Source organism: Mesoplodon densirostris, chromosome 2 (assembly GCF_025265405.1).
Source record: "Mesoplodon densirostris isolate mMesDen1 chromosome 2, mMesDen1 primary haplotype, whole genome shotgun sequence".
Classification (NCBI taxonomy): Eukaryota; Metazoa; Chordata; class Mammalia; order Artiodactyla; family Ziphiidae; genus Mesoplodon; species Mesoplodon densirostris.
In genome coordinates, this window is record NC_082662.1 from 180,970,491 (window position 1) to 180,987,297 (window position 16,807).

The window sequence follows — 16,807 nt, forward strand, 5'->3', positions numbered from 1 at the left end:
AAAATGATCTGTGAATGATAAATGGTCTACAGTCTAACATTATGGTTAAGTCAAATATGACTATTTCTGAACATTGTTTAATAAAAGTCTGGTTAACTAAACTGTGTCATAGTTAAAGTAAACGTCAGTCTTGGCATAACTGAATATTCAGCTGATGTCAATCAAAACTAAAAATGATGGTGTACTTCATGCAGCATCAAAGAAAATAAACATATCTAAGACTGGATAAAAATAGCCAAGCAGATGATACTTGTGTTTCTAAATTGATACTACGCTTTCCCTGAAGATGATAGACAAGAGGGTATTAAGAGTGGATGAAGGATCACTTCAGCATCCACTGTAGGTGGGTGCCCAGGTGAGAGATGATTGTAGCAGTGAACATGGAGGGAAGGGCCAAGAATCAAGAAACATTAGAGGCAAAATCAACAGAACCCAGTGACTGATAAGACATCAAGGGGAGGAAATGCGGATGGCACACATGACCCTTGAATTCTGGAGGGAGCAGCTAGCCCCTTTCTTACTGATGCTGTCTGACTGTGAGTGTGAGTGGTGAGCTTTCCCAGCACCGTGAAGACCTCAACAATGACTAATACTCAGCTTCTATTAACAGAGAGACTTGCTCTCCAGAGCAGATTATAAATACCGGGATGTTCCCCTTTGGACTGCCGTGGAGGGGGATGATACTAGGTTTATGGCATTTAGTTCCACTAACAAAGTAAATAGCTACTCATTCATTTGCCTTAACTACAGTAAGATACAGAAGCTTCCCAGTTATTCTCTTTGTTACTACTGTTTCAAATCCTTTTCTCTTTTGAAAATGCACCATGCCTCTAAATATTTATTATGACTTTTTATAGTTTTATAAAAATAGAAAGTCATAAAAACCTTCCTTCCATTGATTTTTTCACTCAGTGGTGATGAATGATTTAAATCTAAAGTCCTGCTTGTAAAACTGAGTTACCATTTTGATTTTTATATATTTTTTTCCTTTTCAGATTGTATTTTTCAAAATGACTAACACTTGACATGTTTAAATAAGAGGCCTGGAGCTTCTTTAAACATAGAAATATCCAGAGCAAAAATTAATAATGACTTTTATTATTTTCATCTATAAAAATGAAAGTGCACAGCAGCATTTTAAAATGAATTATTGCCTGTATTATCCCTTTACTGACTTGAGGGATAGACTAGAATCCTGCTTTTTTTTGGAATAGACAAAATGTTCCCTGCTTTAATTCAGACATTCACCTAATCACCACTTTGTTCCAGGCTTGTAGGTAGCAATGGGGAGAAAGATGAGTAAAAAAAGAGATGCGGCCCCTGGCAGAGGCCTGATTAAGCAGGCCAGTGTATTACAAGCATTAGGCTACTTAGAGTTGACATGGACTGGTCCCGTCAGGGAAACAGCATGTGTCACAGCCTGGTGCCCAGACTGTGCTCAGCTGATTTAAGAAAATGAAATGGAGCACAGGGCCTCTGGGAGCCTGCAAGGGAGTGAGCAGTGGGGTAGAAATGCCAGAAAGTAGATGCCTGAAATCAGGGCCAGGTGATGAAGAGCTGTACAAACCATACACAGATTTATTAACCTTGTTCCCTGGGGCAAATGGGCATCTATTCACAGATGTTAAGTAGGCGAGGGGCCCAGGATTTCTGTGTTTTCAGAAGATCCATCTGGCCACAATGTGGAGAGTGGGTTGTAGGGACCAGGAAAGAAAAACAAGAGGAGACCCTTCCCTTTGGAAAGGTTAGGAGAGGAACTGACCCGCTGAACTGTTACAACTTGGTAGGTTAGCTGTGGAGGGGATGGAAGGAGCTGAGACCAGGATGACGCTCAGATTTCTAACTAACCAAAATATTTCCTTATGCAGCACAAGTGGCTCATATATCATCTCTTCTTTTAGGTTTCCTGGGTGGTTTACACAGTGCTTTATTCACATAGACCAAGGTGCTATATTCTTTCTTTGCTCTACATATAAAAACTTCGCCTTACCATTATGTGCACTGAGGATGTAGCAGCTTTGCGTGTGCCAGTAATGCCAATGAGAAGGAGAACAATGATCCCATCTCAGGTTTTCAGTTAGACTTCCAGTTAAATTTGCTACCATAAAGCTATTTTTATTCATTCCATCCCTTGAAATACAACAAAATAACTAGAACTGTGGAGAGAGAGAGAGAGAGGCAATTTCCAGTGAAACAGGGAAATTACCTCATCACAGATTTTGAAAAAAGTACTTGCTAGACACAATGATTTTTGTACTTAATGACAGATGATGCCAAGAGCTGACACATCCCTCTCTTAGATTTTAGAAGAGTTGTGTGTCATGTGTCACTAATGCAGAGGCTTTCAGTCCTAGGATGATCTCCTGATCCTAATCACAGGATAAGAGAGTAGTATGGTGGTAGAGACTCAGCTCAACTCCAGAGAGGTTTGTGGAGCTAAAGGAGAACTTTCTTTATTGTTTGCACTGCCGCCTCTCAGCTGAGGGAATGGGCCTTGACCTGCAGTGGGATGAAGCAGGAAGGAGACATGTGGAAGGCTCAGGAGCCGCCTGCAGAAGCAAGCTAAGCATAGAGAGACATAGGAATGGGTGCTGCAGAAAGCCTGTGACGGGAGGGGCTCTTCCTAGGGCAGGGGATGGGGAAAACCAAGAAGACCTGCACTTAGGGTAGAGGGTAGGGCAGAGGGGTAAGAGGGTATCTAGAGTTTCAAAATGAAAAATTGAAAGAACAACCCACTATAGTTGAAACTTTGGCTGAAATAACTCTTTCACAATCCTCTCTACAAGTTTTAATATCTCTAAGATGTCTTGGAATCAAGGACATCTAATTCCCTGGGGTTCTTTTTCTTTTCCTAAAGCCCTTTTAATTAGCATTTAAAAGAAATACATAAAATAGCAGAAAACATACATATTCCATCAGATAAATACTTCTAAAGCAAACATCCATGTAAATATAAACACCCAGGTTAGAAATAGAGGATTGTCAGCAACTAGAAGCTCCAGCCCTGTCCTTTTTTGACCTTTTATCCTTCCTCCTTCCCAGAAGTACCATATGCTAGTATTTATGAAAATGATTTCCTTTCTTTTTTATAGTTTTGCTACTTCTCTGTTTCCCCTAAACAATGTGTTTTAATTTTGTCTATTTGTAAACATTATACAAATCGATCATACTCTATGTATTCCTAATGTCAACATTATGTTGTTAAGATTCATCCATGCCCTTGCATATAGTGGTGACTTATTCATTTTTGTGGCAGTATGCAAAATCTTATTATGAATATATATCACAATTTACTTCATCATTATATCTTGATGCCTGGGTTATATTTCTATTTCTGCCCTTACTTTTAACAAGGAGAAGCAGTTAAAATTTGTGAGGTATTTTTCCTAATGCTTCCTAATGGCACTACATATTTGCCTTGACCTAAAGCACAGAATACATAATATTAAAAAAAAATAAACATTTCTCTGTTTAGAGAGATTTTTCTATGAAGTTCAAATTAAAATTCACAGAAGCCCTGAGAAAGAGATTTTCTCCTCATTATCAGAAACAATAAAACTGTTCTTTATAGTCACAATTGTATATTAGAGTTAAATTATAAGGTACAGTAACATTTTATGAAGATATCATCTAAGTTTCTGCTATTACATAATGAGTAAGGATGGTATAATAAATGATACAGTTTACTCCAGGTTCTTTGGGTTGTCAAGTGGTAGGCCACTCTAGCTCACTTGAGAAAATGGAATTTAATTGTTAAGGGTATCATAAGACATATTATACTATTACCTTATGAATTTGTATTCCTTTTATTTCTTTTTCTTCTCTGATTGCCATGGCTAGGACTTCCAAAACTATGTTGAATAATAGTGGCGAGAGTGGACATCCTTGTCTTGTTCCTGATCTTAGAGGAAATGCTTTCAGTTTTTCACCATTGAGAATGATGTTTGCTGTGCGTTTGTCATATATGGCCTTTATTATGTTGCGGTAGGTTCCCTCTATGCCCACTTCCTGGAGACTTTTTACATAAATGGGTGTTGAATTTTGTCAAAAGCTTTTTCTGCATCTATTGAGATGATCATATGGTTTTAATTCCTCAATTTGTTAATATGCTGTATCACATTGATTTGCGTATATTGAAGAATCCTTGCATCCCTAGGATAAATCCCACTTGATCATGGTGTATGATCCTTTTAATGTTTTGCTGCATTCTGTTTCCAGGTATTTTGTTGAGGATTTTTGCATCTATATTCATCAGTGATATTGGTCTGTAATTTTCTTTTTTTGTAGTAACTTTGTCTGGATTTGGTATCAGGGTGATGGTGGCCTCATAGAATGAGTTTGGGAGTTTTCCTTCCTCTGCAATTTTTTGGAAGAGTTTGAGACAGAGGGGTGTTAGCTCTTCTCTAAATGTTTGATAGAATTCACCTGTGAAGCCATCTGGTCCTGGACTTTTGTTTGTTGGAAGATTTTTAATCACAGTTTCAATTTCATTACTTATGATTGATCTGTTTATATTTTCTATTTCTTCCTGGTTCAGTCTTGGAAGGTTATACCTTTGTAAGAATTTGTCCTTTTCTTCCAGGTTGTCCAGTTTATTGGCATAGAATTGCTGGTAGTAGTCTCTTAGGATGCTTTGTATTTCTGCGGGGTCTGTTGTAACTTCTCCTTTTTCATTTCTAATTTTATTGATTTGAGTCCCCTCCCTCTTTTTCTTGATGAGTCCAGCTAATGGTTATAAATTTTGTTTATCTTCTCAAAGAACCAGCTTTTAGTTTTATTGATCTTTGCTATTGTTTTCTTTGTTTCTATTTCACTTATTTCTGCTCTGATCTTGATCATTTCTTTCCTTCTCCTAACTTTGGGTTTTGTTTGTTCTTCTTTCTCTAGTCCCTTTAGGTGTAAGGTTACATTGCTTATTTGAGATTTTTCTTGTTTCTTGAGGTAGCCTTGTATAGCTATAAACTTCCCTCTTAGAACTGCTTTTGCTGCATCCCATAGGTTATGGATCGTCATGTTTTCATTGTCATTTTTCTCTAGGTATTTTTTGATATCCTCTTTGATTTCCTCTTTGATTTCTTCAGTGATTTCTTGGTTATTTAGTAACGTATTGTTTGGCCTGCATGTGTTTGTGTTTTTTACGTTTTTTTCCCTGTAATTCATTTCTGATCTCATAGCGTTGTGGTCAGAAAAGATGCTTGATATGATTTCAAGTTTCTTAAATCTACTGAGGCTTGACTTGTGACCCAAGATGTGATCTATCCTGGAGAATGTTCCATGCACACTTGTGAAGAAAGTGTAATCTGCTGTTTTTGGATGGAATGTCCTATAAATATCAATTAAATCTATCCGGTCTATTGTGTCATTTAAAGCTTCTGTTCCCTTATTTATTTTCATTTTGGATGATCTGTCTGTTTGTGTAAGTGAGGTGTTAAAGTTCCCCACTATTATTATGTTACTGTCGACTTCCTCTTTTATAGCTGTTAGCAGTTGCCTTATGTCTTGAGGTGCTCCTATGTTGGGTGCATATATATTTTTAATTGTTATATCTTCTTCTTGATTGATCCCTTGATCATTATGTAGTGTCCTTCCTTGTCTCTTGTAGCATTCTTTATTTTAAAGTCTATTTTATGTGATATGAGTATTGCTACTCCAGCTTTCTTTTGATTTCCATTTGCATGGAATATCTTTTTCCATCCCTTCACTTTCAGTGTGTATGTGTCCCTAGGTGTGAAGTGGGTCTCATTTAGACAGCACTTATATGGGTCTTGTTTTTGTATCCATTCAGCAAGCCCGTGTCTTTTGGTTAGAGCATTTATTTAATCCATTCACGTTTAAGGTAATTATCAATATGTATGTTCCTATGACCATTTTCTTAATTGTTTTGGGTTTGTTTTTGTAGGTCCTTTTCTTCTCTTGTGTTTCCCACTTAGAGAAGTTCCTTTAGCATTTGTTGTAGAGTTGGTTTAGTGGTGCTAAATTCTCTTAGCTTTTGCTTGTCTGTAAAGCTTTTGATTTCTCCATCGAATCTGAATGAGATCCTTACCTGTTAGAGTAATCTTGGTTGTAGGTTCTTCCCTTTCATCACTTTAAGTATATCATGCCACTCCCTTCTGGCTTGTAGAGTTTCTGCTGAGAAATCAGCTGTTCACCTCATGGGAGTTCACTTGTATGTTATTTGTCGTTCTTCCCTTGCTGCTTTCAATAATTTTTCTTTGTCTTTAATTTTTACCAATTTGATTACTATGTGTCTTGGCGTGTTTCTCCTTGGGTTTATCCTGTATGGGACTCTCTACGCTTCCTGGACTTGGGTAGCTGTTTCCTTTCCCATGTTAGGGAAGTTTTTGACTATAATCTCTTCAAATATTTTCTTGGGTCCTTTTTCTCTCTCTTCTCCTTCTGGGACCCCTATAATGTGAACGTTGTTGTGTTTAATGTTGTCCAGAGGTCTCTCAGGCTGTCTTCATTTCTTTTCATTCTTTTTTCTTTATTGTGTTCCACAGCTGTGAACTCCATCATTCTGTCTTCCAGGTCACTTATCCGTTCTTCTGCCTCAGTTATTCTGCTATTGATTCCTTCTAGTGTAGTTTTCATTTCAGTTATTGTATTGTTCATCTCTGTTTCTTTGTTGTTTAATTCTTCTAGGTCTTTGTTAACCATTTCTTGTATCTTCTCGATCTTTGCCTCCATTGTTTTTCCTAGGTCCTGGATCATCTTCACTATTATTTTCCTTAATTCTTTTTCTGTAAGGTTGACTATCTCCACTTCATTTAGTTGTTTTTCTGGGGTTTTATCTTGTTCCTTTATTTGGTACATAGTCCTCTCCCTTTTCATTTTGTCTGTCTTTCTGTGAATGTGATTTTTGTTACACAGGCTGCAGGATTGTAGTTCTTCTTGCTTCTCTAAAGTTTATATTTTTGAGGTTAATTTTTCTTCCCTACCAATCTTGATGCTCACAACATGTTTCACACACTTTGTTTCCTCCTGGTGTCTGTCTGCCTGTCTCTCTCTCTCTCTCTGTCTCTCTGTCTCTTTTTTCCCTTCTCCCTCCCCTTTTTTCTCATTTAAGAGCAGTGGTAAATACAGCAAAATTAGAAGGAAGTTTGGTGTAGAGATTTTCCATTTTCCCTCTGCCCCCAAACATGCATATCCTCCCTCATTGTCAGTAGTCTTCACCAGAGTGGTACATTTGTTCCAGTTGATGAACCTACATTGACACATTATTTTTACCCAGTGTTCATAATTTACATTAGAGATTACTCTTGGTGTTGTACACTCTATGAATTTGGACACATTTATAGACATGTATCCATCATTATAATATCACACAGAGTAGTTTCACTGCCCTAGAAATCCTGTGGTCTGCCTATTTATCTCTTATTCCTGCCCATCAATCTCTGGCAGCCACTGATCTTTTTAATGTTTCATAGTTTTGCCTTTTGTAGAATGTCATGTAGTTGGAGTCATAGAGTAAGTAGCCTTTTTGAACTAACTTCTTTTACTTAGTAATATAAATTTCCGTTTCCTCTTTTTTTTTATGGTACTGACTGAAGGAGATCTTGGTTGCTTTATAATTTGGCAATTATGAATAAAGCTGCTATGCATCTTTTGCAAATATTTTCTCTCCTTCTGTGGCTCGTCTTTTTATTCCCTTGACAGTGTCTTTTGCAGAGAAAAACTAGTTAATTTTAATGAAGTTCAGCTTGTCAATTCTTTCTTTCATGGTTTGTACCTTTAGTGTTGTATCTAAAAAGTCATTGCCTAAACCAAGGTCAAGTTCATCTAGATTGTCTCCTACCATATCACCTAGGAAACTTATAGTTTTGCACTTCACATTTAGATCTATGATCCATTTTGAGATAATTTTTGTAAATGGTGTATGGTGTGTGTCTAGGTTCTTTTTGGTTTTTGTTTTTGCTTGTAGATATCCAGCTGTTCCATCACCATTTGTGGAAAAGACAACTTTTACTCCATTGTATTGCCTTTGCTCCTTTGTCAAAGATCATTTGATTATATTTAATGTGGGTCCATATCTGGGCTCTCTGTCCTGTTCTGTTGATCTGGTTGTCTATTCTTTTTGCCAATACTACACTGTCTTGATTATTGTAACTTCATAGTAAGTCTTGATGTCAGGTAGACTTATAGTAATTCTTGAAGTCAGGACTGTTAAGGTAGTGTCACTCCTGTAACTTTGTTATTTTCCTTCAATATTGTGTTGCCTATTCTGGTTCTTTTGCCTTTCTATGTAAACCACCAAATAACTTGCTACGAGTTTGATTGGGATTCCATGGAATCTATAGATCAAGCTGGGAAAAACTGACATCTGGATAACATTGCGTCTTTCTATCCATGAACATGGAATACCTCTCTATTTATTTAGTTATTTTTAAATTTCATCCACATTTTCTTCTCAGTACATATTTTGTTAGATTTATATCTAAGTATTTCACTTTTGTTGGTACTGATGTAAATGGTATTGTTTTAATTTCAAATTCCATTTGTTCAATAGTAATGTATAGGGAAACAATTAACTTTTGTATGTTAATCTTTTATCTTGCAACCTTGCTATAACTGCTTGTTAGTTCCAGGGCTTTTGTCTCTATTCTTCTGGATTTTTTACATAGACAGTTATGTTATCTTCAAGCACAGATAACTTTATGTCTTCATTTTCAATCTGTATACCTTTTATGTCTTTTTTCTTGTCTTATTGCATTAGCTAGAATTTCCAGTATGATGTTGGAAAAGTGGTGAGAGGGAACATACTTGCCTTGTTCTTCTTCTTAGTAGGGAAGCTTTGAATTTCTCACCATTAAGTACGGTGTTAGTTGTAGGTTTTTTTTTTTTTTTTGGCTGTACGCGGGCCTCTCACTGCTGTGGCCTCTCCCGTTGTGGAGCACAGGCTCCGGATGCGCAGGCCCAGCGGCCATGGCTCACGGGCCCAGCCACTCCGCGGCATGTGGGATCTTCCCAGACCGGGGCACGAACCCATGTCCCCTGCATCGGCAGGTGGACTCTCAACCACTGCGCCACCAGGGAAGCCCAGTTGTAGGTTTTTTAAGATATTCTTTATTAAATTGAGGAAGTTCTGATCTATTCCTGTTTACTAAGAGTTTTATCCTAATAAAGTGTTGAATTTTGTTGAATGCTTTTTCTGCATTTATTGAAATAATCATTTCTTTTTCATTTTAGCCTGTTAATGTAATGGATTACATTAATTGACTTTTGAATGTTGACCCAGGCTTGCATACTTGATAAATATCACATGGAGATGGTGTATAATTCTTTTTATATAATGCACAATGTGCTTTATAAGATGCCAGAAAATTATTTAATATACTTAAAATTATACCATAAATGGTTAAAATGAAAATGGCTTGGTAATAGTTTTGCTGAAATAAAAATGAGTTGGTTTCTAATTTTTCTCCAGAACATTTTTTTTTCTTCCATTTTTGCATAACAACCACTTTGAAACAAAACAAATTAAAACTGGTATAGAAACTATACTTGAATGAGGAATAAAAAAAGTGCACTTTTCAATGAAGAAACATTAAACTATACAAACCCTCTCACTTTCAACATTATATGATCATCTGTTATTGCTTTTAGGAAAAATCCAATATAAAATATTTGTAAAGTGAAAAAATATAAAAAGTTATATAAATACAATACAGTAAGTTCAATACATAATATAAATATGAAAATATCAATAAATTAACTGCCCCCCCAAAAGAAACCCAAACCAGAGGAATCTGGCAACACAACTCTAGCCTTAATTATTCTATTAATATTTTGCAGATATGAAAAAAACTACAAATAAGGAATTGAAAACCCCAGTATAAAAACATAATGCCATCAATGGGAATGTGTAGAACAGAGACTCAAACTCAGGAAACACCTTGAAGGAAAATATAATATCATCTTAGCAATGCAGGCAAATTTGCAAAAACTCCAAAGGAGAATGAATGCAGCCACATGTATACTAGGAAAAGAAGAGAAATAAAGTGAAATAGTCAACTAATGCAAAAACCTTAAAGATACAAAGTGAAGTAGACTGAAGAAAACCCCACCAATATTATAGCTTTTTAAACCACTGTTCTCAGTTGAAGTCAGCTCAAGTGGATAAAAATATGTAAAGCTATAGAAGAATCAAGCCATATAATCTAAAATAGTTCTTATGAATATAAAGCCATCCATAGATCAACACCAATAATCTATTCTTAAAAGTAGCAATGTTTTGTAAAATGACAAAAAAATCTTCTCTTTACAATAGGAAAAATATAGAAAACATTACATATCTAACTAAATCCCCCCAGCTATTTTCAAAAACACTACTAAACTACAATAAAACAATTACAAGAAAAAGACTATACTCTTAAAAATATAACTTTATGATTACCAAACAACTAATATATTCTTAAGAAATAATTGCTTTCAACATTCAAGTCATGTACAGTTTTTATGCTATACTAGTTTTTATATTTGCTTTATTTCTGGCAAATAACCCACAGCATTAAGTAAAAGCTAGCAATTATTTAAAATTAAAGTTCAAAATTAGGATTATTTCCTGATGCCTTATTAAAATTATTTTAAATAACAATTAAAAATAAAGTCTATTTCTGAAAAGAACTGTATCTTTAGGTTGTGTTCCCTAAGAAACAGACTCTGAAATGAAAATTTTCCCACAAGAAGTTTATTAGGAGGGCCTTCAGAATTAAAACTCATGGAAAACTCAAGGGAACAGTTTTGGATATAATGAGAAATTGAATTGTGATGCATGCAGTCCACAAGTCTTAAGCCCATCCCATGGAGCTCCAGGGTTGTGATGGCATCCACAGACAGTATCCGCAACTACTTCTTGACGTCATTTCACTTGTTTTAGAGGATCTGTATCATTCAAGTTTATCAACAGACACTTTATTTTCAACTTACAAAAATATACTATTATTGTTATAAATATTTATTGTGAAGTAAATAACTAGCTCTATCTTAAATATAGCAGAATGCACTAAAGAAATTTACTACAATTCCACTGTTATCCAGTAGTATGAACACTAGTGATTAGCAATCTCCTAGTGGCTACCTACTTTACACAAATATTTTTAAATGATGTTTCTAAAAAAGTATAGCTTGCCCTTTTAGGATTTATTTTCTTTATAATGGTGTTTTTTCTTAAATGAGGTTTTGAATGCATTTTCCATGAAGTAGAGACCATTATTCCAAATGTGTTATGTTTTAAACTACTGCATGTTGTATATTCTAATGAGGCAGCTATTAACATGTAAATTACTTGGCTGGACCTGATTCAGCAATGTTTTTGTTAAATAGTGGAAAAACACTATTACCAGCACAATAGATACCCTGTATAGCAGTGGTGGCAGAAATACTATAATGGGGCCAATTAAAAGTAAATGTTTATTATAATTGTTTAGGAACATTTTACTTATGTAAAACTATGTAAAATTTTTACTTACATAAATATATGCTAAGAAAAATGGTAATTACTTAAGTATCAATATATTCTATCAGATGCAAAATCTTCCTTTTTTCCTAGAGTTTCTCCAATACTTCATTTCTGTGTTGGACTGATCAGAGCTGGGCTGCAGAGGATAAGTAGCTATGCCCAGTGCATAGTCTTTCTTTTAATTGCATGTGAAAATTAATTTAAATGTTTGAAAGTGATTGTTAACCTACACTGAAAAGTACCATTTTAGTAAAAGCTTTGAAAAATACCCACAGGAAGATTCAAAAATAGAATTATAATTCTTATACCTTCTCTCTCTTGAGTCCTTCTCATTATTACTATAAATTCCAGCATAAAAATAATTATGTATCTCACTATGGTATCAGGGCTAAACCTTGTAATGAGTATGGAATAACTAAATCATAATTATCTTTTCAAAGGTATAATTAAAGCAGTTTAAGAACTTTCTTTTCTTCTTTTACAAGTCAATGTTCAATTTGGTAGCACTTCTTATTGTCATTGGAAAACAAATATAATTTTAACAATAGTTTGACCACATGAGAAACTGCTCAATATTATAATTATGAAATCAACATTTTTTTAAAAAAATGACAAATACTCTTACATATTTTTCATTTTAACCTAAACATAAGTAAAACATTCTATTTCAGATATTATGAAAGATTAATGCTGTACATATACATATTTTTCTATAGAACTAATCTTAAAACAACTTGCCAATTGGAAGACAAGACATTTTAATAGTTATATCTTTAAATGACCATATGCAGTGTATTTAAATGAGCCATCTATTTAGAAAAGCAAATTACTGCTAACAGTAGACCTAGCATCTTTTCTTTCAATTAGTAGAAAAATATTACAGTTATTAGCACATTAACTCTTCCTTATGGCATTGGTATCAGAAATACTTTCTTTTATTTTCCCATTTTAGTTTTATTTTCCCATTAAGTCCTCCAACCCTCCAACTTTCTTCATTTTAAGACAGAATTCCTGATAAGCAATCCACAAAGGAATGTCAGCTTCCCTCAGCAAAGAAATACCTTTAAAAGTTTATAAAAACAGGAAATCCTTATGGAGTATCTTCTATATGTTAAGGGGTGGGCTAGTTTTAGGTATTTCTGAAGCTAAGTGTTATTGTTTCTATTTAACTGATAAGGAAATTGAGACCTGGAGATTTTTATATAAATGACATGCCTTATAAGTAACGTATTTGACATTCAAAATCAGATTTGATGGACTTCATAGATGATTCATAATCACTTGACTAAATGGACTTTTCAAAAGTGGCCACTACCTTGGGGGAAGATAACCATTTGATATTAGCAATTATGTTCCCTGTAATTTTATCCTGAACGGCTTTGATATGTCTTATATTCTAGCTTTAAGGCTAGTTGTGGTCTCTTAGGTGAGCTCTTGTTTGTGATGTTCCAACATCCTTTACTGCCTTCATTTACCTAGCAGTGAAAAATTTAATAAACATGCAAGATTACTGAAATATATGCTTACCTTTAGACATGCATTAAAATTGCAACTTTACAGAAAGAATCATTGACTGAACAAAAGCTGTGCTGCTTACCTTGCAGAGAGAGCTGTCTTTGACCTCAAATGCTGTAATTTAAAAGAGTATCAATGATTGTTTGACACAGAGTGGTCATTTTTAAGACTCCAAATAGTTTCTTTTGATTATGTAAATCAATATTCGTGGAGGTCTTTTCATTTAGGAAGTATCATTATGTGTTCCTGAGATGATTAGCTTCAAATCAGGGCAGACACTAGAGATCACTTGTTCTCTAGAATAAGGAAAACAGGAATTACACACTCAAGAGCATTCACCTGTCAGTTCGGATATGCCACTCATCGATGAAACAGTGGAAACTCACACTAACATGCGGCTTGGGAAGTCAAACAATAATAAGGGCAACAATAAAACCACATTGAATCACTGGCTATCTCCTATGGATCAGGCAGCATGCCAAGTGCTCTTTACATACATTATCTTTAATCCTTTAGTGTAGGGATTATTATCCCTAGTTTATAGAAGAAAAACAGAGCCTTCGAAAGATTAAGTGATTTTTCTCAAGGACTGAAAAGCTAGTAAATTCTGGATTTGGAATCGGAACCCCAGGACATTTGTCTCTGATGTTCACAAATAAGGGAATCATGTTTGAATGTGTGACATTAACCAGTATCAGAGAGAAAGAGTTTGTCATAGTACCTTCCATCACGTGGCATAAAACTATTTAATTATTCACATGCTAGTGAAAACGAATACTATGTTAGGTCAAGGTGCCTCAAACTGCCGAATTTCTTTTACACTGAGTGAAGGAATCTCCAGACCCATCTTTTATACTTTTGCTTAATATGTGCAGCCCATTTACCTATTCAGCTAACCTCTCTCTTGGTGCTTTTTCTTCTTCTCCATGACCACCCTGAGTGGTCATATTAGGCCAATGTACTATCTTACGCATTTGAATCCCCAGTTCACACTTAGTTTCTAAGGCCTCATTCGTGAAACAAATTTCAAAAAATGGATATCCTTGCAATGAGAGAGACCACAACAGTGAGAGGCCCGCATACCGAAAAAAAAAAAAAAAAAAAGGATATCCACCCATGGAGGTATCTTAGTGCCTATAACCTGACATTAATGTGGATTCATCATTGGTCACCCTGTTTTTCCCCTCCTACACTAAACCTATCTCCACCTTGTCACCCAAACCAAGTATCTGTACACATTGTTTTACCATCGAACGTTTCCAATCAGGGACCAAGTTTTGTAAATTTTACATTCCTAACATTTATTGATTGTATTACCTTCTCTCTTCTCCTGTCCATTGTTCCTGCTTTAATTAAAGTTTTTATCATTTCTCAGCTGGTTTGTCTAAATCCTTTTTGTTGTTGCCTTCCTTCTCTACTCTTGTCCTCTCATTTCTCTACCATATAGCTTGCAGATTGAAGTTTTCCAATATGAAATAATCATGTCAATGTCATATCAGTGGCTTCTCACTGACATAGTATATTTAAATCTGCATTACGTGGTCGGATTCTAGTCATCAGTTTCATCTCTCCCTGTGGTTCCCTTCATAACCTTCATAACTTACTGTGGTGGCAGGATAATGTTCCTCCAAGAATGTCCGTGTCCTAATCCTTGGGATCTGCAAATATGTTACTTAAGATGGTAAAAGGGACTTTGCTAATATGATTTTGAGATATGACTGTGAGATAGGGAGGTGAGGCTGGATCATCCAGTGAGCCCAATGTAATCACAAGCGTCCTTAGATATGGAAGAGAGCCAGAAGAGAAGAATGAGAGGAAAGGTGCCTACCATAGAGTGGTCAGAGAGGCTCAATGTTGTTGGCCAAGAGCCAAGAAATGTGCGGGTCATTGGAAGCAGGAAAAGGTAAAGAAAAGAATTATGCCATAGAGCCTTTATAAAGGAATGCAGTCCTGCAGACACCATAATTTCAGCTCAGTGAAACCCATGTTGGATTTCTCATCTACAGAACTGTAAGATTAGGAATCTGTGTTAAGTCACTACATTTGTGATAATTTGTTGCGGCAGCCATAGAGAACTAGCACACATATAGTCCAGAATATTGAACTACTTGTATTTTCATGAGCAGACCAGGTTGTTTCACACCTTTATAGTTTGTTCATTTTTTTCTCAATTTCCTTTTCATTTGTTTGAAATGATTTCCTGAAATTTAGACCTCTATTATGATGAAAGCAGATTTACTTCAATAATTACATCTTCTATGTATGTTTCCTTTCTGTATGTTAGACTTGAGTACTGTTTTCTTTTTTCTTCCTGCCATACTCAGTCATATCATAGCACTTATCAAACCATTTTTACACTTGCTTACTAACCATTTCTTCCGTACCAGACACTTAATCCCTTGAAGATAGATATTTCTCTCTACCCATAGCTTTTTATATAGCCTGGCACACAGTGAGTGAACAACGTAAGCTTGTGATAATGAAAGAACAGAAAAGAATTACAGCTGACCTTTGAACACAGGGCTTAATCCACATATGATGTGTAGTTGGCCCTCTACATCCAGGGACTAAACCAACCACAGAGTGTGTAGTACTGTTGCATTTACTATTGAAAAGTATCTGCGTGTAAGTGGACATGCACTGTTCAAACCCGCTTCGTTCAAGGGTCAACTCTAATTCAGTGAGTCCATGTTAACGACCTATTTTCACAATGAGTTCTACTAGTGTTACCGAGAGAACCATGCACTTAAAGATTGTGATCCTCACCAAGTTACTATTTCCAGAGGTTATTCTGAAACTGTAGTGTCTGTGGTAGGGGGCAGGGAGGGGACGGAAGGAGAGGAAAGGGAGATGTTCTAAAGAATTTACCACATGCTAAGGCAGCGAAATGGCAGAAAATCCTCTCTGAAAACTACTAGTTTATATCAATAAATTGAAGATATGCAACTCACCTACATTGTTAGAGATGTGTGATTTTAGGAAGAAGTCAGATGTTTTCTGAGGATATTTTGTGAAAAATGGGTAGAGTACAAATGGAGCTAGGTGTGTTCTTTCTAGATTCAGAAATTTCTGAAATTCACATAAAAACAGAACCGTTCCTTTTAATGTTAAGATATGAAACTTTAAAATGTGATGTGACTATATCACATTTGTTTAATTACTTTATCAATACTTTAAAATGTGAGTGACTATTTATTTTGCATTTGTTTAATTACTTCACCAACAATTTCGGTTCCAAAACTTAAAGGTAGATGAGACTTGATTGGAAGAAAAGAATCCTACTTAATGTCCAAACTGACATGTCCCCATTTTCAGCATCTAGCAAATCAGACAGAAGAAAGTGTTAAGAACAGGTCCACTTTTTGTACTGGAGAATTCCCCCCCCCCATTCTGCAAGTTTTCTTCTGAGTTTAGAATCTTTAATCCAAAATTGTGGATTCCCCTGAAAACTCCTACTATTTCATAAAACCCTGCTTCACATATTTTGGGGTGTTAAATTATTTCTACAGTAGTACGTGGTCAATAAAGTAACGTTGACAAAAGATAAAAATTATACCATTTTCACATTTGAAGATATGAGTAGTTAGAAAATCTGTTTCTTATAAGCTGTTAAATCATGTTGTTTTATGAATATAGTTGTTTTTCAATCTCTAACAGAACTATGCCAATAACAAATCAAAATCCTCATTCAAATTCTTCTTTTTTTTTTTAACATCTTTATTGGACTATAATTGCTTTACAATGTTGTGTCAGTTTCTGCTCCATAACAAAGTGAATCAGCTATTCATTCTTTTTTCTTTATTTTGCTCTGCAGTAGTTATTTCCACTATTTTA